The sequence below is a fragment of the Rhinatrema bivittatum genome, chromosome 1, assembly GCF_901001135.1.
Source record: "Rhinatrema bivittatum chromosome 1, aRhiBiv1.1, whole genome shotgun sequence".
Lineage (NCBI taxonomy): Eukaryota > Metazoa > Chordata > Amphibia > Gymnophiona > Rhinatrematidae > Rhinatrema > Rhinatrema bivittatum.
In genome coordinates, this window is record NC_042615.1 from 561,679,490 (window position 1) to 561,701,702 (window position 22,213).

A 22,213-nucleotide genomic window follows, 5' to 3' on the forward strand; every position below is an offset into this window, starting at 1 on the left:
TGGGCCAATGGGTCTTTTTCTGCAGTCATCTACTATGTTATTATGCCACTTATTTTACACAAAACAGTGTGGTTCCATCTTAGTCCACTTGAATGCACAGAAATAAAAGTTAACCATAATAAGGTGATAGTCTAAACAAAAAAAAAGGGTAACTAAACACATTTCTTGACTAGCTTTTGGGAGCTATTATTCTCGTCCTCAGGTCAAAGCATAGTTATTTTACAGGCTCACACTGGTTTCAAAAATTCCTGTGCAATTTCTTTGGATTACCCTGCTTTAATCCAATGAAGGATGACACAAGCTACAAAGCCTCCCATCTTTCTCCAGCACAGTTTATCATTTTCCCTGTCCAACCCCTGGAACACTGGAATTCTGCAGAAACTACACACAACTTGTGGATCTTTTTTTTTTTTTTTTTTTTAATTTCTTTTGCAAATCACGTGGCGTTTTCCACTCCCCTACGACTTTTGGTGCTCTTCTTTAGCTCACCCCACCAACCTGTATAATGAGGTCGCACACACCACCCCCAGGGAGAACAAAGAACATGAAAGAGATTGGGTTCGAAATATGTTCCCGATTCACTAAAACGACGCCAAACCCGTGACTCCGTTTCAGAACAGCTCGATTTTCAGCAGATTTCATGTTGAATGTCTTTCTTTGACAGGAAACCAAAAGCTTTAAAATGCAGCTTGAAGCGCGTGGAGGGGTGGTAGATGAAGCGCTAATGTTTTTGCCATTGGAATGTCAGCTCCTTTTCCTGCCATTGTTTCTAAATGCTTGGATCTCTTCCCTGGTGCACTTATCAACTCTCCATCCCCCACCCCCTGCTGTTCTTCCTTTTTTATTTCTTCCGCCCCTGATCACTGCTGACCTTAGTCAAAATGTTACCACCTGTTTATTTAGCTTCAGGGCACAACCAGCATGGGAGCCGCAACAAAGAAAAAACAATTTTTTTTGCAGGACTTGCATAAAACACTGAGCATTGCTAATGGCAGTATTTGCATTTGACCAGGCGTCATTTCCCATTGTCCCTGCTGAAACAGCTCGGGATGGATGTCACTTCAGCTCTTAAAATGTTGTCAATCCCAGTTTACAGCCGCACCCAGACCTTGCAGTAGCTAAATCTTCACTTTACTTGTGAAAAAGTGGTTTCTCAGGTTTCTTTGTGAAAAGTTCATCCCGATCTGTCTACTGTGACCTTTAAGGGGTTTTTTTTTGTTTTTTTTTAAATAAATTCAGTGAACATTGTTTGTATAATTTCTCAGTTTCACTGCTCATTATCTTAAAAAAAAAACAAACCAACAACAACAAAAAACCTGGCCCAAGTCTCATCTAAATTTTCTATATTCTGGACAATAGAGATTTATGTTGTCTAAACCTGTCTTCACAGTTGTAAAGCTGCAGTTCATGGAGCAGTTTAGAATCACCAAATGTGCCTCTTCTAGCAATGTCTTGCCAATGAGGTTGGAGAGATTAGGAGTGCATGGTGTTCTCTGACACTCCCCAGTGGGAGAGGTATCTAAGGAGTGAGATTTTAAAGAACTCATGAGTCCACTTTGGCTCATGTTGTTTTGTGAGAGTCTTCCTTTCTAGGAAGGTGGCTGAAGCTCACGGTCAGAGCCCTCAGGCCTTCCAGGAGGAGGGAGATCCTGATATTGACAGGTGAAGAGTAGTGAAAGGGAAGTTAGTCCCATGCTCCAGTGTACTAGTTGAAGATTTTCCTTAAGTCGTTGACGAGCGGAGTTTATGGCGTCAGAAGGACAGCTAGGCTTGGAGATGAGTTTCTGAGTTGCTGCTTAGAAAGAATCAGCAGGTGGTCACCACCCAAGAAGAGGACCTCGGAGTGCTTGTGGACAATAAGTTGAAATTCTCAGCTCAGTGCATGGCGGCAGCAGCAAAAAAAAAAAAAAAAAAAAAGCAAAGTTAATGGCAGGAAGGATTCGGAAATGAATGGAAAATAAAACAGTGAATAGCATAATACTGTTGTATTGTTCCATGATGCAACTGCACCTCACGTATTGTGTGTAGGTTTGGTTACCCCCATCTTGAAAAGGAACATAGTGGAACTAGAAAAAGTACAGAGAAGGGCAACAAAAATGATAAAAGCGATGAAACAGCTCAATTATGAAGAAAGGCTGAACAGGTTAGGGCTCTTCAATTTGGAAAAAAAGACAATTGAGAGGGGATATAATAGAAGTTTATAAAATCATGAGTGGGGTGGAACAGATAAATAGGGAATTATTTACCTTTTTAAATAATACTAAAACAAGGGGGCACTCCATGAAACTAAAACAGCAGATTTAAAACAAATTGTAGGAAATATTTTTTCGCTCAAGGCACAATCGAGCTATGGAATCTGTTGCCAGAGGCCATGGTCAAGCAACAGGAAAAGTCCATAAACAATTATTAGTCAGGTAGACTAGGGGAACATCATCACTTATCCCTATATGTGAACAACAAGAAACTGATCTGCTTTTTTGGATCTGCCAGACACCTGTGACCTTGGCTGGCTACTGTTGGAAATAGGATACTGGACTTGTTCAACTTCTGTCTGACCCAGCATTGCATATTTTATTGCATTTGTTCAAGACAAATGCAATAAAAGTAGTTCTGAACTACAGAGATTAGCGCTTGAGAAAGCGGTTACTACCCTAAACCAAAAGGGCCTGATACTTCACTTTCAATGCATAACCAGCATGGCTCTCCGCTTCAACGGCAGGAGAGAGGAAAAACAACCAATAGGGGCTGTATGACATAGTCTGGGTAAAGGGAATAAACATGGGTGTAGCTTGCTTATTGCAGCGGTTACTACCCCTACTACCCCTAACTAATCAAGCTAGGTATTTCACTTGGATGCAGCTCCATCACTGCTCTCTACATTAATGGTGGGGGTGGAAGGGAAATAGAACCAAGAGTTAAGAGAAAAAGATAAGTATGAGAGAAAAAAATGTGTGAAGCTTGCTGGGCAGACTAGATGGGCCATTTGGTCTTCTTCTGCCGTCATTTCTATGTTTCTATATGTTTCAGGTACGAATAATGGGAAAGCCCAGAGAAGGACCCTCTTTGATGAGTGCCTGCTTGCTAGGGAGTGGTTGGTTAAAAAAAAAAAAGCCCTAGCATGTGAAGATTTGCATTAACTGTGAATTTTGGACTACATCAGATTACTTTTCTATATAGATTTCCCTATACTCAATCATATATTGCAGTGGTTCTCAAGCCAGTCAGGTTTTCAGGATATCCACAATGAATATGGTCGAAGTAGATTTGCATACAGCGGGGTAGCCTAGTGGTTAGAGCAGCAGGCTACAAACCAAGGAAACCAGGGTTTAAATCCCACTGCTGCTCCTTGTAACCTTGGGCAAGTCACTTTACCCTCCATTGCCTTGGGGACAAGGAACTATCTACAGTACCTGAAAGTAATTCACTTTGAAGGTGCCAAAAAACAGAATATAAATACAGCAGAGGCACTGGATGCAAATCTCTCGCTTGTGTATTTGCTGTGGATATCCCAATAACCTGACTGGCTGAGGTGTGTCCAGAGGATGGGGTTAAGAATGACTGTCCTATTAAATTTATTCATCATTATCAAATACCTCAGTACAGGATGTGTGTGGCAGTGTGGTATTCTTTCTGGAAGGTAAAAGACAACCCTGCAAAAGGCCTAAAGGTATTGGAAGACTTTACCTTTTCACCCTGTCAGGAAAGAACTCAGGAGGATGGGTCATAATTTGGCTTCGGTACTCCCAGCTAAGCCTGCCCTGTCACAACAATAATTTCTAACATTGCTGCCCTGTATTATTGGCGCTGTCTGGTTAGATTCTGTTTCTACGTTGTCATATTTTATGACATTATAGGGAAACTGCATTAGCATATCTTTCCTAAGAGGTCTGCCTCCTAATGCTCTGATTGGGCAAGCCGCTGAGCATGCTGGGAATTTTCTTCTGCATGTGAAGATTCTCCATATTGGGGCCAGCTTTCAGAGAGGCTTGCATCCAGTCTCACCTGCCTGCCTCTCCAGAGCCTGCAGAAGGCATTGCTTGTTACCGCATGATAATTCAGCAAATGTACTCTGAAGACTCATGAAATCACAAACACTCTGAGACTGTTATTCTGTTTCATCATTCAGTACGTTGAATATTTCCCAGTTCCTGTTAATTAATGTTGTGAATTGAGAAACTGCTGGTCTCCATGTATTAAGCTGAATTAAGGTCAATTATCTGTACAGCTGTGTACAAAAACATGCAGTGAGAACATAATAGTAAATCTCAGTATCTTCTTAGTTGGCTCTGTAGAAGAGGCAGCGGGGCTGATAAAAGCACTTCAGTCCCTCTCGCATGGCTATGTTTCTACAGCAGGGCCCAGAGCAACAGCTATGCTTCAGACATAACACCAAAGGCAGAATTAACACAAACTCCAGGTCTTCCAGCAATGTGACACTGAGGGCAAGCAAGCATCAGCCTTCGGTGCAAGATAAATACCTTTAAAATTGATTTAAAATTGTTATAAGCTACAAATACTGAATTATGGCCTAACATAAGCCTACTGATGACACTGCTGTGTCTTCTGAGACTGCAGATGCTGGGCTCTCAGCCCAAACTCAGTAAATACAAGGGGAGCACTAGGCCTAAAAGAATTCATATCTTAAACACAGAAAGCCTGGGAAAACTGACATGAGCAAAGAACAATTGCAAGAGACTAGGGAAAGCATGTAAGAAAACTGAACATGACATGTTTAAGATTACAAATGCTGCACATACTGCCAGAGTAATTCAGCATGCTATAAGCCAACTCAAGTCCAGCTATACATGCTATTAACTCCTGCCCGAAAAATATCTGTTTCTTGATTAAAAAATAACAAAACAGTACAGAGAAAAATCTTGAGAAAGACTTCAAGAAAGTTGTAGATCAAGAACATGACAGTTTGGTGAAAAATAGTGTAACAGAAGCAGAGGCCAGAGTGAAGCATTTAAAGGAAATTGTTTCCCTGCACTCAGGCTTTTCTAGACATACGTCAAGTTCTTTCAGGTCAGTAAAGTCAGTGCATTTGAACCTATGCACAGCAAGTGAGGCTGCTACCAGAGCATGCACCTTCTTTAGTAATCAAGAGGCTGCCAGAAAGCTAGAAGTTAGTGTAACCACCTGTCCATTGGGAGTCACCTTTTCTGCTTCGGGGAACCTGGGGTAACTCTCCCAAAGCGAAGAAATAAATCTCAGTTGGGTGATGGGTTGGGGGCAGACATTCTGCAAGGCCAGACTGGGAGCAGGACACACCCAAATGCACTTCCAAAAAGCCACTGTCCACATCAAACAAAAAGACAGTTATTAGAAGTCTCTTCAGTTATTGTAGGGAAATATAATTCGCAGCATCACAGCAAATCCAATAAGACTTCACTCTCAGCCTTCCAGAAAGCCTCAGATAACGGTTTACATACACCACTCTTCAGCCTATACTAGGTCACATTGTTTAAAATCTCTTCTCAAACCCAGTAAATCTCAATACACTCACTTTGGATCTCAGATGGCTTCAAGCTACTCACTCCCCCTTGTTGCAGGAGGAAACAGGAGACGTTCAACCCTATTTCCAGGATCCCACCAGGATCAAACGTTTTCCTTTCTGGTCCCAAATGGTCTCTTCACCGTTCCTTTCATTTCCTTTCCAACACATTTAACTCTTACATCCAATTTCCAATTACTTTGCTTAGGCTCCCAGAGACACTATTGAAGTATCTCTTCCAAACTCTCTCCTCTGTTCCCTGGCACCCTGAGAGAGGGTCCCAGCTGCTGCCTCTGGGAAAACCCCCGCCCTTGCTCTAAGCAGGGTAATATACCCTTTCCTAAACCCAGCCTTTAGGGGCTGAGCCAGTCTGTCTGTCAAGAAATTCAGGACTACCCTTTGACCAACAGAGAACCTTTTTTCAGCTGGAAACTTCCCTGCTCTCTTCCCTCTCTAGTACTTCCCATAGGGGGAAATCACATTAACCACAATACACTCTCTGCCCATTATACACTCTGCACTCCTTTCTGTGGTACGTAGAGGCCTCATTAGAATGGAGGAAGGGCAACAGAATGCCACAGATACTGCCACCTGTAAAAAGCTGAACTGGATGCTAACCTAGAAATGCTGCATCAGGAAAAGAAAGTCACTACTGAGGTGCAGGCCAAGATTCTTGAAACAGCTGCAGGACAGGAAAGCAGGAAGAGCCATATTAGTCAGAGGATCCTGCTCAGCGCCCAGAGATTACATCTTAGACCATGTTGCCAGATATGCAGGTTCACTTTCTCAACTTGAAGCAGAGGAGATAGAAGAAGCTGAAACAATTTAGTCCTTCCATGAAATACAGAGCAGTGTAACACATGCTCCGCCATGAATGCCAATCACCACCGCAGCAGTCCACATGCTTGCACGTGTACGCATGTACTACAGCTAGCTTGTGATCCAGGTACATGAGCACAAAGACTCACTATTTCATGCTGATACCCAAAATCTCCATGTGACTGTTGCGTCAGAGGTGGACCCTTGGGCTGAGGTGGGGTTGACACAACCCATAGGTAGGGACCTACAGGTCCTCACCATTGGCAGGCGGAGTGGGCTGATGAACAGAGGCCAGCTGGAGCTTCACCAATACCAGCCCTCGTTCCCCGCGGGTTGAGCCTTTGGGTGCCGGGGCCAGCTGGACTTAGGTGGGTCTCTGTGTGTAGTCGATGCAGAGATCTGTTCAGCCCAGAGACAGCGGGTGAGAGGTGGTACAGTCTTACACTGGACAAGGTAGTGTCCCGGGGACTCAGGCGCCAAAGGAACGGAGACAGACAGGGCACCCAAGCAAGAGCAGGCCGAAGCCTGAATAGACAAAGTCCAGAAAGTAAGCTGGAGAGGCATCGAGAAAGAGGCTTGAGTCAGGGCTGGCGGCAATCCAGAGGCAGTGGCAAGCAAGGCTGAGGTCTGATCACCAAGATAGTCAAATGATGCGGAGGTCTGAGTCTGGAGATAGTAACTAAGTCAGGCAAAGCAGAGGTCCAGGTCTGGAGATAGGCAATAGCGTAGTCAGGCGAAGCAGAGGTCAGGCTTGGAGAGAGTCAATGGAATGGTCAGGAGTTGAATGCATCAGGAGCTCAACACTGCCAGAGCAGTGGCATCAATGTTTCTTGGAAGTTGTGCTCTTGTGTGCGCGGACAGAGGTTGAGAAACAAGCACACACAGGAAAACATAGCACATAAAAGAAAAGGAAAATAGAATGTGTACACTTTGTTGCACACAAACCTTTTTTTCACTTACAGTTCACAAAAACAGAGGGAACATTGAGTGGCATTATATACCCCCATTGACCAGAATTCTGCAGATCATGCTACAAGGTGAGCCCCTGCAGCAAGCTTGAAACACACAACTTGGTTAACAGGGCAAGAAATCCTCTTGAAACATGATACATCACCTGGTTTACAAGATACTTAGGATCTTACGGACCGAGTCGTATATAGAGATCTGTCCACAGGTGACTGCCCTTGCTACCAAAGTTGCACCCAAGCATCAGTTAGGGGCTCAGCATTTCATTCATTTCTCAAAATGGGAAATACTTATATGAACCATAGCCCACCTCATCCACGTTGTGCATGTTCTTTGCCGAACACCTGATAGCGTGATAGACAGCTGCCATCTCTGGGATCTTTGTGCAAAGCTAAGCACAATTAGAGAACCGTCACAAGTGTCGAAAATTGTCCTTCAGTGCATGCAGCAGGATACATTTGCTGAAGAAATCAGGTGCATAAACAAAGTTCTTAGGGGTAGCTTCCTTTGGAAGCTGAATCTCTTCCTTGGTGAAGATGGTCTGGCTTAGGATCGGTGGCCTGGCCAGCTGAACTATGCTAAAATGGATAAAGTTTAGTGAAACCTTCTCATTGTTCCTGGCGAGCATCTCAGCACTACTTTGTGTATCATTATCATAAGCAGGTCAAACACTAGGATCGACATTTCACAGAGCAGCAAGATTGTGGATAACCAGTGCAAGATGGTGTATTGCTGTGGCAATCCACAAGTGCAACAAATGTCGTAAACTATGAGGCAAGCACCAAAAGCATAAGATGGCAAACTTGCTAGCTGACTGCACCTGTATTTCAGTCCATGGACGGTTACCTCACAAACAAGAGAACAAGCAAACAGCAAATGATAGGCTGTGCTTTTTACATGCATGAGTATTCAAGCTGCTCACACTGAGGTCACTGAGTTTACAGATACCTCAGAGTTTAATACAACACGAAGAATTTTCTTCATCAAAGTTCCTGCTAAGCAATTATGCTCAATGATTGTGGAACTAACTTCGTGGGAGTTTGTAGAGAGCTGGACTCACCTCAGATGGCATCAACAAAAATGACATTGATAAGTATCTGTGTTAGCCTAGGTGTAGATGGACATTCAACTCATCTCACATCTCAAAAAGATGCTGTCTGCGAATGCATGGTTGGAATTGCTCATTGCAACCTGGACTGTATGCTGTCAGAGACCAACATTACTTGATTCACCCATGAAGTTCTGACCACTCTAATGGCCATAACCATGTTTCTCATGTGCCATCTGATGCATTCCACATAGAGGTGGTGAAAGAGTTCAGCCTTGTCTCACCCCTGACCTGATAAAGGGATTTATTTTGTAACAGTTAACTATTGCAGTGTTAAAAATGTCAGCATACATCATCTTGATGTATATATAGCACAAATTTCCCACCTCGAAGCTAGAGCAGTGTGCCTAGGAAGTCATGGGAAATGTGGTCAAATTTTGTTTTCCTGTTCTGGATTGTGTTTCTGATCAGGGAAAGACTGTCTACAATACTGTGTCCAGGGATTTTTTGGCCCGTAAGTTTTCCCTTGCTTTTTGGGCTTCCAGCTGAATCAGAACCAGCCTCTTATTGAACGATGGCACTATATACTGTAAATGTAACAGTGACTTTGCCTCTGTACAAGTTTTTGCCATTCCGCTTCCTGCTATGGGAAGTGTTTGCATTTTTCAACCTCCCTTGGCATAGTACCATGCTTTTTGGGGATGGGTTTTTAACCTTCCATTGTTGATTATGGAGAGAGAGAGTTGTAGAGAAAGAGAAAGTGAGCAGGAGCTTGTGTAAGAGTCAGATCTAGTCCCACAAGGTTTGGAATTTTCTGTTAGGTAGGCCTTAAGGTCCACCATATAGAATATTTTAGAGAGAGATTTTGGAAGAGTTTTGGTTTTTTTTTTTGGAGCTTGATTGGTCTCACTCTGATTTGATCCCATCCAGGAGGGACTAAATTCTAGTTATCTGACGCTCTATATCCAGTAACAGTAGAGTCAGATAGTTTGGAAATAGTCTTGGCTTTTCCATTCCATTTTTGTGGCTTCCGATTGTGAATGGGCAAGAATTTCCCACCCTACACAGGGAAGGCCACAAGGACACTGATTCAGTTCAAAGAAGAAAGGCTATTATGGATAAAGATACTGCTGCTGCTTTAGTAGTTATACTCTTCTTTTCACAATTTTTGCCATCTTGACCTGGAATTTATTTTTCAAGCTGCAATAAACTAGTTTTATGTGGAACACCATCAACGGAGTCTGGCAGTATTTTTTCAGCCTTCCTGCGATTGTCTACACGGCTGCTACAGTGAGCACCCATCCAATTACTTGAGAGAGAATCTTTTGAGAGGAAGATATTGTTGGACTGTTCTTCCTACTATGCTGAGGACCCTGGAGTTTACCTCTTCCCCACTGGTGACCCCCTAGCCCCCAAGGCCAGACGTCTGGCATTAGAGAAGAGTAAGCGGTCTGGGATGGAGAGAGTAGGCCCTGGGACTCTGCTGTGATCCTCCAATTAGGTGGCCCCCAAACTAAGAGGGAATTACATAAGGCTTCATTTCTGAGCACCCATGATGCTTCTTCTATTCTTGTAGTTTTATAATTTATTGGCAAAAACAGACAAAAACCATATACCAGGGATAAATCCCAGATAAAACAATCAGAATTTTTCCGCCCGCATCCTTCCCTCCAAATCCCAACATCTAAACAATGCAGATACAAAGAAGCAGCTCAGCATCACATTGTCAGAACTGAGAAAAACAAATTTAATTATCATTGTACAGCCTTATTCAAAACAGTACATTTCCTTTACATGTCTACTAACAATGATTTAACAAATTCCCCAAACCTTGGGAAACCAGACTTGTGATTTGATACCTTTGTAGCCCCACCCCCCTTTTTTTTTTTTTTTATAAGTAGATTGTTCTTTCAGGGCACACAAACTCATTTATATCTTTGGGGCTTCTCCAGCGAGCATTCATTCCATGTCTTGAGTCCTCTACCCCAGAGGTGCATTCTTTTTATGGGGAGAGACTCATCTATGGTCCAGACAGTGGGTGTGTAAATCCCTTTTTGTGTTAATAGCTGTGGCATCCCCTGGAGGGAGGTGCTAAAACAGAACAGGCAGGACCAGGCACTGGGTATTTAATAATTTTACTTATTGGTAAAAGTCAACTTAAAGTCCATCTTTAAGTGTGCAGTTAAAGCTGAATTTATTACAGTTAGGGTTTCTCAGCTTGGATAGGTGTCCTTTTCTTCAGCAAACTAGTAGAGCTTCCCATGGTGGTGAAAAGTGTGCACTAAAGCTATTAATAGAATTTCTGCTTTTGAAGAATTTAAAACCCAAGTTTCTTTCCTAACCAGGATCTGACGGCTGACATACAACTCTCTAAATGTGAAGGGCTGATATTTTATTTTAAAAACTTTTCTAATCCGTAATGCACCATCACAACTGTTTACAAATAGGCACGTAAAAATAAGTTTGGTTTAAAATTTGTCTAAAAAAAAGTGCCAGTACATTTTTCGGTTACATTTTCAATAATGTAAGTGGTTTGGATTTTTCCATTTATATGATTACTAGAATAATCATACAAGTATTATACTTTATACTGTAATTCTCTTATATTAATATTTAATTATGAGAAAAATAATAAAGTAAGCAGCTAGTTATATTGTGATCTGAGAGACGACAATTTGAACACTTCATAAATGAAAGGTGAAAATCCAGAAGAACAGATGTCGTTCCTCTATGGGGTTAGAAAAATATTAAATAGTGGAGAGAGGGAGGATCTCTGAGGAACCCCACAGAATGATGTACCTGTTCACAAATAATGTTCTTGAAAGGGTCCACTTGATTATCTATTTTGCAGGAAATTTGAAATCCAATTTAGAACAGTCCCTGCTAACTCTAAAGAAAGGCAATGAGAAATTAGGATTGTGTGGTCAACTAGATCAAATGCACTTGAAAGGTCAAGGAGAAAAAGCAGAATAGCCCTTATATAGACTAGTTAGGACAGAGTCCATAACATCTATCAAGATAATCTCTGTGCTGCATTCCCTCCTAAATCCCATCTGAGCAGGATCTAATTTACTATTGTCTTCCATAAACTCAGTAAGTTGGGTAGTAACAACTTTCTCTAATATCTTGGAGATAAATGGAAGATTAGAAATAGGTCGGTAATTTAGACTTTTTCTGGGGTCTGCATCTTCATTTTTTAAAATATTTTTTTTAAATATGAGTGATCACTGCTTTCTTTAAGATTTCAGGGACTTTCCCTGAAGAGAAGAGAAGAGTTAACTAGGTGCTTGATGTAATATTCCATTTAAAAATGATGGGCAAGGGTCCAAAGATATATTTCAATTTTTGTTCACCTTTTTCATGATAGATTGTATCTCCATAAGAAATGTGGTGTCAAAATCTGAGAGAGTATTTAATTTATCGGGAACTGCCAATGATGAGTTTGCTACATCTCTCTCCATATCAATAAACTCAGTTCTTTACATGTGTAAGATTTTGTAAAAGAGGGTTTATTAAATTGGAGATCTTGTCTTCAAAGAAAGTAAGAAGAAAATCAGTCAGGTTAAGTCATCGTAAATTAGCTTCTGAAGTTTGTTATCCCTTAACAGTGAGTTAACTAATTTAAAAATAATTTTGGGATAATAGTAAGCTTCAATAATGATATTCAAATAGAAATTCTTTTTGGATAATTCAACCTTTTTGAAGTATTCACCCAAAGCGGATTTCTACAATTTTTTTTTTATCATTGGCTGAATTAGTTTTCCTCCGTCAATCAAGGCGATGTAAACCTCTTTCTAATTCTAATAAATGGGTTGTATACCAAAGGGGCCAAACACTTTCTAATTACCATTTTACTTCCATCCTAAGGCAGCCACTTTCATACCTTCTCCCAGTATTGTATTCCATTTTCTAACCCAGTTTTCAGGTGTCACACACACACACGTGCACACAATCAACAGTGGAAAAAGTAGAAAAATCAATGGCCTCAGAGGGGACTTTCCTTCTACGTCCCCCCACCTTCCCCTCCCTTCCCCTACCTAACCCACCCCCGGCCCTATCTAACCCCCCCCCCATCTCTGTTGCGAAAGTTACGCGTAACTTGCCGCGCGCCATGTTCTGGTCCGGGGGCTGGTCCGGAGGCCGCGGCCACGCCCCCAGGCCAAAACCACGCCCGCGGCGCCGCCTCCGGATGAAACGCTGGCCACATCACGCCCCCGATGACACATGGATCGCGACACGCCCCCCAGGAAAGCCCCGGGACTTGCGCGCGCCGGAAACCTATGCAAAATAGGCTCGGCGCGTGAGGGGGTTTTTAAAAGGGTTACGCGCATAACTTATGCGCGTAACCCTTTTAAAACCCGGCCAAATATTTTTATAAAATAGTAACAGCTAAAAATTACATAGAAAAAGAGAATAAATTAGCTGCTAGAATAAAATAAAATAAATTTAAAACATAACTATCCGATAGAATCCCTATCAGTAATAAGAGACTTACTTACTATAAAATAATAGACTAAAGTAAAACATAATTCATAAAAGTTAAGCACGTGGTATGTTCTGGTGTTGTGCAGCTAATATCTATGGTTTCATACTCTGTAAAAATGTTTCATACTCAGCAAAGGCACAACATGTCCTTCGTGATCTCGGCTGAAGTCCAGGACAAAGTCCAGCCGTTAATGGACCTTCTCCTCCAGGAACTTATCCAAACCTTTTTTGAACCCAGCTACACTAACTGCACTAACCATATCCTCTGGCAACAAATTCCAGAGCTTTATTGTGCGTTGAGTGAAAAAGAATTTTCTCCGATTAGTCTTAAATGTGTTACTTGCTAACTTCATGGAATGCCCCTTAGTCCATCTATTATTCGAAAGTGTAAATAACTGAGTCACATCTAGTCGTTCAAGACCTCTCATGATCTTAAAGACCTCTATCATATCCCCCCCCTCAGCCGTCTCTTCTCCAAGCTGAACAGCCCTAACCTCTTCAGCCTTTCCTCATCCCCTTTATCATTTTGGTTGCCCTGCTCTGTACCTGTACCTTCTCCATCGCAACTATATCTTTTTTGAGATGCGGCGACCAGAATTGTACACAGTACACCATGGAGTGATATAGAGGCATTATGACATTTTCCGTTTTATTAACCATTCCCTTCCTAATAATTCCTAACATTCTGCTTGCTTTTTTGACTGCTGTAGCACACTGAGCCGAGGATTTTAAAGTTTTATCCACTATGATGCCTAGATCTTTTTCCTGGGTGGTAGCTCCTAATATGGAACCTAACATCATGTAACTACAGCAAGGGTTATTTTTCCCTATATGCAACACCTTGCACTTGTCCACATTAAATTTCATCTGCCATTTGGATGCCCAATCTTCCAGTCTTGCAAGGTCCTCCTGTAATGTATCACAGGCCACTTGTCATTTATCTACTCTAAATAATTTTGTATCATCCGCAAATTTGATAATCTAACTCGTCGTTTTCCTTTCCAGATCATTTATATACATATTGAAAAGCACCGGTCCAAGTACAGATCCCTGAGGCACTCCACTGTTTACCCTTTTCCACTGAGAAAATTGACCATTTAATCCTACTCTCTGTTTCCTGTCTTTTAGCCAGTAATTGAAATCTCCCATTATTATTGCACTGCCAAATTGGTTTGCTTCCCTGATTTCTTTTAGCATTTCATCATCTGTCTGACCATTTTGTCCAGGTGGACGGTATTATACTCCTATCACTATACTCTTACCCAACACACATGGGATTTCTACCCATGTGGAAATTTGTACACACATCTGCCTGCGGTGGATAAGATCATTGCTACTGGGCAGACTGGGTGGGCAGTTTTGGTCATTTGTTTCTGCTTACTATGTATATTTGTTTTAACCATTCGACAGGGAATACAGAGTCAATAAGGGCATACTATGCTTTTCTACTGCATACTCACCTCTGCAATACAAACACTATGTTTAAAGATGCACAAGTTGGGTTTGACAGCAGTTTTTCAGACTTTTATGTGCAAAGTTAAACAAGTTTAGTTGTTCAGAAAGCTTTGTTGAAGTAAGAGAACGGATGCTTGGCTTTTTGGCTCCCTGTTGCTGTAAACATATTTTGATCCTTTGGCTTTGGGAATGTTCACAAGCAGTAAGTTTGTCCTGGACTTCAGCCGAGATCACCGAGGACATGTTGTGCTTGCTGATTGTCAGGGAAGCTTGCAGAGTACTGAGGCAGCGGAGAGGTGCAAAATTACCTTTAACCTGAGCTTTGACTGAAAACCCACGCGATGCCTTTGCCAGAGGCTGGGGCTGAAAGGACATCTCGCACTGAAGGCATCGTCTGTCCACTTTTTAGCATTGGCACGCCTGTTCATATTTGTACAGGGAACTTTAACAAATGTACTGTGGCCATGAAGAGCCCCCCATTACTAGAGAGAAAGCTTATAACTTCATAAGAGTAATAATTATTAACAGAATCACTTCCTTAGCAAAGGGAAAGGGGGGGAGTACATGAGATGTGCTAGAGAAAGCCTTGAGGAAAACCTTGGCTCCAGGATGTTTTAATTTACTCAGTCAGAAAAAGTCCAACAAGAGGGGAAGGAAAATGATTAAAATAAATAAATACCAGATCCTCCCTGAAAACACTGGTACAGAAATTTCTAAAGAAGGGTCAGAGTATGCCAAACGTTCATAATGAGACCACCATAAACGTGATAGGGGACTACAGCACCGGGGCAGTTCTATCTGTGGCAGACCAGGCCGTCGCCCCGTTGTCACCAGGATAGGAAGGAAGCAGTCCACGCTCTCTCTGTCTACCCCCTGGCTCGCAAGGTCGCATCAGTGCTTTCTGCAGTTTGAGAGATTTTTGGATCCTACGTTTTGGCTTTTTTTTTTTTTTTCTGGATTCCTTAGTCCTGAGAGCTGCTCTTTTGTTCCATCTCCCAGGGTGGCTCTGTCTTCCAGGGATGGAGTATGCGCTTCGGTGGAGATATTTCCTCTGCTGCCTGGACCTTTCATTCTCAAATATCCCAGGATGGCATCGGGCGAGTAAGAGACACCCCTGGGGTCTCTCTCCTAGGAGAGGAGGACTGGGGATTTGTAGACACTGAATTACATTTAGAGCTTGGGTATTGTCTGGGAAGGGATTCCACTGCATCTAGGAGACTCCACAGTACACCAAAAGCCATCCAGTGATCATTTAGAAATAGTGACAGAACATGTCTCCCCCCCCAATAATGCTCCCGAACAAGGACACCTCAGGATCTCTCCCACCCAAAGCTCTTTGTATAAACTTTCATGGATGAAGCACAGTTGGTGATCCTTTTACACTGGTTTCCTAGGACACAACAGTTAATTTCATTTTTATGTTACCCGATACATCTTTCTCTTCTGAAATGAAAATTATTATTTTCAAAACCACTCACAATTTAAAGGAAGAAGAGTAAAATCTTTAGTCAGGTAACTGTCAGTTTTCAGGACCCTAGAGAACAGAATGGACTCTGATGAACTCACTAAAATACGTACAAATACAGACTTCTCTCAAACTCAAAGACCAAACTATGATCCTCAAGGTCTTTTCACTTTGAACAGTTAACAAAATACTGTTTTTAGTCCAGCAAGTCGCTTGTTAAACAGGGAAAGAACCCATTCACTATATCCTACAGAAATCAATGGGTTCTCCTATTGGGAGCACCAATCAGAAAATAAAGCATTTAAATGTCTCAAAAGTTATATGCCCAGAAAGCTCTCATGCAGATAAATCTCTGGTGATGCTCATAGTCAGCCTTCTACTATTAATAGGTACAATGTCACTGTTGTTCGGTGGGAGTCTCCACAGCCATCACCAGGTCCCACAACCCCGAACGAAGGATCTTGCCACAAGTGCGGCCTATGCTGTCTCCAACTTTAGCCCATGACCTAATCCCCAGCCTACCGGCTGCCAGTTCCTACTACCACCAACTCTCCCCTCAAGCTGTCATGGGACCCGCTTCTCCCATCCCCCATGGCCTAAAACTGCTGCAAAAGAGAAAGTAAAGGCTGCAGTTATTGCCATGGATATTTCTGCTACTGTGAATCCTAAAGGGTCAAAGGACCTCTATCATCATTGACCACTAACAGCTACAAGCTCTTTAGCTCTTCTGGGAGGGAAAAACCCCCAAAAATAAACTAGAAACTTCACACAAGGATCCTTGGATAGCCTCTGCTGGCAGCAACTACCTGCTGCCTACGCAGAAAGGGCACACAGGATTTATACCACTACCATCCCTGGTTTAGGGGCTGCATTTGTCCTTGATAAGGCAAAAAGGCCTTATTGGCAAGGGATTAGTGATAAGTCTGAAGAGGACATCTTGAATCAAAGCAGGATTTTGGGAAGATTTTGGATACTGCGTCCCAAGGACAGGCTGGAATGAAGTTTGGCCAGGATACAATAATCATGCACCCATCAGAAGCCGTGAGAGCATTAGGGGCCAGGTGTACTCACCTTTTCCCCCATAGACACAAACTGAGCAGAGCCCTTTAGTGCCTCTGGCCCTAAGTTAGGAACCTGTACTAGCTTATCAGACTGTACATTTAAGACTTATCCTGCGTCTTTTTATGGAAACACTGCAATCAAAGTACAGCACAACTACCTAGGAAAAGCTGAGACACTTTGTACCAGTAACCTATTTTCCTAACAATTCAGACAACATAGTGACTCTAATAGCTGCACGCGCTTCCATCTCTCAGTGTTCTAGGATTTTTCTCTTGTAAACATCGAACAAATTGCAGGAGCTGAAAAACCAAGACCAATTTGAAATTCCCTTGCTGAAATTTATTTATTTATTTTTTTTAATCATCCCTAAATTTCAACTACAGAGGAATGTGTCCAGAGAACAGGGCATGGAGATAGTGTGTCTCATCCTTGTGACTCTGATTCACCCGCTGCTCCTCCCCAAGGCTGGCTCCTGAATCAGCAACTGGCGTGATCCAACACGAAGCCAACAACAGGATTCGCTTCACAAGCCTCGTCAGCGCAAAGATGCAGAATCCAAAGCAGCAAGCATCATCAACAAAGGAAGCTGAAGCTGCAGGGAAGCCAGGCCCTGAGGTTGCATCACAGGAGGAAATGGCATTACAGTGAGAGAGAAAGCATGCCAAGCAAAGTAAAAACATCTGCCATGGTCAGCTGTATCATAGGTTTACAGGAATGGTGTTTGTCATACTGACTCATGTTTAAAGTTCAGATCCCAAGTCAAGAGATATGTTAGAACTGGGCTGAAAATTTCTTAAGAAAGGAGTATTGTCTTGTCTGGAATACATTATGTACCAATAATGAAACAAGAGGTTAATACATTTGAAGGAGAACTCGATACAATTGCTGTAACTAAGGATAGCGTTTGACCGGGCTGCTTTTCTAGATTCGTCCCAGGATGAAGTTTCAACACGGGCTACACTCATGACGTTTGCTCTAGCAGCTGACAAGGACTTGGTTCTTTTCTTATGCAATATTTCAAATATAAGAATGCTCTCTCTGCTGGGAAGAAGCTTCATGTTCTTCCTGATGTAGTCTGTGTGACTCCTTTTAGGAGCAAATCTTTCCTCCAGTTGAAGCAGCAGCTTATTACACAGGGAGTTTCTGTTTTAAAGTTCCAGTATAAGTGCATCCAGGGCCGGCGCGTCCATCAGGCAAAGTTTGGCGGTCGCCTAGGGCGCGCCGAAGAGCAGCCACGTGGTGCCACAAGCTGGGCTGCTCTTCGGCGCGCCCTAGGCGACCGCCAAACTTTGCCTGATGGACGCGCCGGCCCTGGATGCACTTATACTGGAACTTTAAAACAGAAACTCCCTGTGTAATAAGCTGCTGCTTCAACTGGAGGAAAGATTTGCTCCTAAAAGGAGTCACACAGACTACATCAGGAAGAACATGAAGCTTCTTCCCAGCAGAGAGAGCATTCTTATATTTGATAACAAGGGGGGGGGGGGGGGGGGCGCGACACTGTGTGCTTCTCGCGCTGCTTGTGGCCCTACTGAAACAGGGGGGTGTGTGTGTGTGTGGGGGGGGGGGGGGGCGGCAGTGCAAGGGTTGCCTAGGGCGCCCAATACCCTTGCACCAGCCCTGAGTGCATCATGTCTTAGGAGAATAAGTGCATTTTTGACTGACCCTTTATGTTTCTTATTGATAAGGGAGTGGTACATTACATTTCCCTATGTTTTGTTGATGCCTAGGCAGGTTGGTTGTGACTGGAAGTGGTGGCCTGTTTAGGAATTGTTTTCCTTTTCTTTGTGAATTTTTTTTTTTATTTCCTTTTTCCCTCTCCCCCCATTTATGATGTGGACTTGTCATGCATTGTAATGTGATATTAGTCCCCCCGCCTCCCCCTGTGTACTTTGTAATGCCTGTTAAAGTGCATAAATACTTATACTTTAATGCACTGGTTATGAATTAAAAGCTAATAAAACAAATTTAAAAAAAATTAGGTTTAAAATTTAATATTTCAGGAGCCAAAGAATTCTTTGCAGCTGCACCAGACAGTATTCTCTCATCAATTACTTTACCTTGTTTATTCCCACAATTATTTTATGCTAAATAAATATATATATATATTTTTTGAATGGGCTCCTGGGCTATATACCCACAGTACATATAGCCCTTGTGCAATAGAAGCAGGTGATCTGTATTTGTGAGGACGCTTATTGATGTATAGTAATAAAGAGTGCTGTGTGAATCCACACCTGGATATTTATGTAGTGCAGGGCTGGATTTAAGATTTTGGTGCCCATAGGCAGAATTAGAGAGCAGGGATAGGAGATTTGTAGGAAGAACATGGCCGTGCCAGCACAATCCTAAAGCAATGACAGCATGGGAAAGGAGGGGTCAGAGCAGAGCTCACTGCTAAGTGCCAGCCTTGTTTCCCTCCATTAAAGAAGTGCTGTGGTGAAGAGGAGGCAGTGCCTGCTTTAATTTTGACTTTTAGGGTCTGGTCAGTACTCCTTATGACCAGGTGCAGCACAGCACATTCAAAAATAGGAGGTTGGGAAACCTAGGGCTAGCGTGAAGTGGATGCTGGGTAGGGTAAGAGAACAGGAAATTTTGTGCCATAGCTGGTTACTAGATTTATAGTCAGCCTTTCATGTTCAGTTTTTGCAGTTTGCGCCAGTTAAGCCTAGAACAAGACCGGTTTGCAAGCAGCAAGATCAGAATGAAAACGTAGTCAAGATCTCAAAAGCCTTTGATGAAATGCTTCCTGCACAACCACAAAGCATAAATCATTGCACAAGGTTTACCATCTGTAGTCTATGAGTTTGTCCAGAAAAAAAATCGAAGCATTGCTAATACAACCTGTTCTTCTAAGATTTGTTCTCTTCTGCAGGACGCAGCAATCTTACAGTATTCAAAGTCCCCAATATAGTAATCCTCCAAGCATACAAAGCACCAAGAGACAGAATACAGAGAATGGTTAAAACAAACAAAAAAAATATACGGTTTCAAAATATACTACAGTACTGTAGAATCTCAGTTAAATGCTCAGGAACCCATTCAAAAAGGCCCGGTTCAAAATTGCTGCAGAAGGACATCTCACGTGTCGTCTGCACTGTTTTTAGCAGGTACTTTATCTCTCACTCTGATCTGTAAGAGAGGGGCAACTTCTGGTCTCGTGGACCTCTGTATATTAGTGGAACTGTGACCTGTCTCACTGGGAAATCTCAACTCACCACAGAGTTAAAACACACATTTGCTGTCTAAATTAGAGGGAGCTATAGACTCTAGCTATTGTTATAGATTTGCCTAACCTAAAACAAATCTATAACTGGTGAGTGGCAATATGAAGACTCATGTGAACTGCTCTCTGTACGCCTTAGGCAGTACCACATTTCCTTTTGCCTCTGTTTCCTCACTTGTAAACAGCTAAAATAAGCAACACTTCTTTTTCCTCCTTTCAAGCAGACATACAGCTCAGACACTAAAATAAGGGTCAGGCTCTCCGCCCTAGAAATGACTACCTGCATGTGTGACTTATAAAGGATGCAGAGTTTCTGCTTGGACAAGAAGCCCTACGCAAACAACCATTAATGTAACAATTGCAGGAGTGAGACTCAGATAAAGCATTTCCTGTTGATTAATGACCTCTTGGCCTCATACTCTAGCCTGTAAATAATTCCTTAGAAATGTTTCTGTTTTTCTCAACACATTATCAGGAGCATGCTCTGGATTTTCAGCTCCCCTCAGCTATCAACTTCCTTCCCTGCCACCCTTATACCAGATGATGAACCATACACACAGCATGCATGGCAAACAAAGGCCAGAGATTTAAAAGGCACAATTGTACAGTATGACACCCATGTACAGCCTGGCTCCACCCTCCGCTTTCTTCTCAGGAGCTCAGAATCAGGTAGATATTGTTGGAAAATATTGGTCATAGCTTTAACATGGAAATACAAGGTACTGGAAAAAAAAATCATAGAACTTTAATACCAATAAGGGCAACAGCTCAACTCCTAATCAGAAACAAATACCTCCACTCTTGTAAACTGGACCAGTGGTGATGCCCCTTGGGGTGGCAGCATCCCATGCAACTACATAGATCATACACCCCCTAAAGCCAGCCCTAAACCAGGATTTAGTATGAAAAGCTTGCATTGTCCACTCTGTACCAACGTATATACTTGTGTTTAAGTTGATCTCATGTATAAGTCAAGGGTATTTTTGGACCCCAAAAATCAAGATTTAACTGTCACCTGTGGATAAGTTGAAGGTAAAACCTAGGGGGCTTATGAAATGGTGAAATCATACTAAGAAACAAAGATAACTTAAGAAAATCGCTTTTATTTTTTTTAAAGCAGAATAAAGTGTCTCATAAGAAACAGTATTTAACAATTTAAGAAAATGTCCCTGATGTATGAATGCTTGCCTCCCTCCCCCATAGTTGTCCCTGCTGTTTGAATCCTCTTTTATTCAAATCCTTCCAAGTCCGATACTTCATGGTCGGAATGTCCGAATAAATCGTAGAATTGTTCTTTGGTGATGCCATCAGTGTAAATGTTGTCTTCACTATCTCCATCTGTTGAATCATCAACCAATGCTGATTCTTGTCTTCATAGATGGCATCATCTTCTGATCCATCCATAGCGCTGCATTTCAGGAATGACTTCTTGACCATTTCTAGTGGAATTGACTCCCAGGCATCCTTTACCCATTTGGCTACAAAATCAATGTCTGGTTTCATCAGGTTCTCTCCTTTCGTTACCTTTGCTTGATGAAAACACATTCATTTTTCTCACAAATGCCACAATTGGTCCTTGAAAGGCTTGTTGAGACAGACATCTAACTGCTGGAGCATTGATGTCAGAGCTCCTGGAATCACTGCTAATGTGATCGCCATTTTCTTTGCATCATCCTTCACATCCTCTGTTATATATGTGTGCAGAACATATCCCACAGCAATAGTGACAGCCATTTTCTTAGCTGCGTGCCTACTCACCTACGCCACACATCACACAGCTGCCATTTCATTCTCTCCTCATCCATTCAGACTTTAGGATGAACCCGAACAGTTACGCCTACTGGAATTTTTAGATTCTTCAGCATAGTTTTCTTCTTGATTATCATCACTGGATGCAGTTTTGTGCCACCTGCCAGGCAAGACAGGACCACCGTGAAATGGATCTTTTCATGACCAGTTGTTTTTACAAGTATGGTCCCTCTCACCAATGCCAGCTACAGTGCAATTGCCAGTCATATCAAATGTCATTGGCAGTTCATCCATATTACCAATGTTATTCACAAAACTGGCTGCTGAAAACGCAACACAGCAGAGGTGCTCCTCAATTTCCAAAGGTGAGAGTGCAGCAGGGAACAAAGACCATGCTGATGCACCATTCAAATAGTGCAACAGAATGCCTTAGGGCACAATGGA